Below are 2,232 nucleotides of genomic sequence, written 5' to 3' on the forward strand. Positions count from 1 at the left end.
GCGGCCAAACAAACAATTTCATTTCAAATGTCAACACGTGTCGTCGTCATTGGGAATTAATGTTGACTTTCCTACTTTTGTGGAATTTATTAAGTAGAATCTGGTTCTGTGGCATCATGGGGCATGTGTGGGGTTTAAGAAGTCCAGACTAAGCTTTATAGGAAATAATCAAAATCATAAGTGTGTGTGTGTGTGTGTATGTACATTATCTTGAAGACTGAGGACTGTTTTGAATCAAAATAAAAGTCACATACAGACTTTTTTTTCCCCTCACCCACTTTCCTTGTTCCGGAATTAGCACAATTTGGTGTAAACCTGGCAACCCTGGTTGTAGGGGTCGACCGTTGCAAACTACTATAAAGTGACAACAGGAACTAGATCAGAATCATAAAACTACATAAATGTAAAAGCATCGGAAATGTTCTTTTCTTATAACAAATTAGAACAGAAAAACAGGAACAGAACAGGAAATGACACGGCACGCGTTTGGGTTTAGCGTCTGCGCTCGGCCCACGACGGGCTCATCGTGTTTTGTTATTTATCGTAACGCAAACCCCTCGGAAGGCAGATGGTGAGACGGTGAGGTGCAGTCTGTGTTTTGAGCCAAAACTGGAACGGTCTAATTGACTGCTGCAAAACGATTCAGTCCAATACGTCTGCCTTTTCCCCGCTCTCTCTCTTCGTCTTGCCCTCCACGCCTGGCTTTAACGAGGATCATTTAGTTCTCTTTGGCCGCTTTTTCATGACCAGAGCCATCATCATTCATTTTTTACACCGCACTAGCTGAACGTCTTCACGTCCCCTCATTAGATCCACCTGTCTATCCTTTTCTCCTCATGTTCATCTGTTCAGACAGATAGCACTTATAATAAGCGTGATTCTTCCTGATGCTTTCTCACACCTCCTCTCTTTCTCTCGTGTCGGGTTCAGGTGAGTAGACGTGGAAATACTGCAGAGCAGGATGGATGTGGAAAACAAAAGACATTATATCATATTGGTGAAAATGGAAACTATTTTTCTTTTACCTTTAATTGTCATGGTGCTGTCCTGCATCCAGTGTACACACACTTCTTTAAGGCATTTAGTAGCGACTATGTACTAAAAAGCCGGACTGTTTATTTGGCTCTCAAGAGGAAAAGAAAAACTCTCCATTCATTCATTCATTCATTCATTCATTCATTCATTCATTCATATGAAATCCAATAATACTGGAAAACACTTTCTGCCCTCTTCTGCATACACAAGCTCACAGGTGCTTAGGACTGGCTCATGTCACTGTGATTGACAGGTGAGCTGGTGTACGAGACCCCGCCCAACCTGACATCATGGATAATATGCTAACGCAGCTAAAATGGTATGACCACATCTCTAACACAGTGCAGCCTTCCTTCATAAAGTAGCTGATCTTTGAATAATATTACTTACTGTATATCATATAAGTAATATAACCATTAGGCCACAGGAAGCCGCGGCCTAATGGTTAGAGAGTTTGACTCCTAACCCTAAGGTTGTGGGTTCGAGTCTCGGGCCGGCAATACCACGACTGAGGTGCCCTTGAGCAAGGCACCGAACCCCCCCAACTGCTCCCCGGGCACCGCAGCATAAATGGCTCTCTCAGAACCTTCTCAGGTTTGCAGTAGACTCGACTCTGAGTCACTCCTCGGTTACAGACGAGTGTTTAGAGCTGAACAGGCAAGAGTTCAGCCTTCGTTCCACTTGAGCGCTCAACCTCACACTGAGCTCCACAGAGGACCTTTTCTAGATGTGCTTAAGGTTCGGTTCCTTGCTTCTGCGCTCACTTTCACTCACAGGTGCAGTTTTTCTGTCTGGTTAAGTGGCTCTGTGTGTGTGTGTGTGTGTGTGTGTGTGTGTGTGTGGGTGTGTGTGTGTATGTGTGAGATAGATGGTGATTATGTAGCTCTCAGAGGTTCGGAGGAAAGAAGCACGCAGCCTCTCTGCTCCTGCTCTCAGCAGAAAGGTCTCATATCACAGGAGGGTTTACATATTCAAAACTTTATACACTCGCTCAGCAGCGTTAATTAGAGAAGTAATAAAAAGAGAAGCGAGAGAGATTAAATACAAAGTAAAGCAAATCCCTTGTATCCAATGTACAACTTCACAATATTTTAAAGAAAGCATCGTTATGAAAAGAATGAAAACTCCGAACAGGGATTTTCTCAATGCTATGCAAAGTAGGGATGAAGCTTTAAAGCGACAAATCCAGACGATTCG

This window comes from Tachysurus vachellii, chromosome 19 (assembly GCF_030014155.1).
Source record: "Tachysurus vachellii isolate PV-2020 chromosome 19, HZAU_Pvac_v1, whole genome shotgun sequence".
Lineage (NCBI taxonomy): Eukaryota > Metazoa > Chordata > Actinopteri > Siluriformes > Bagridae > Tachysurus > Tachysurus vachellii.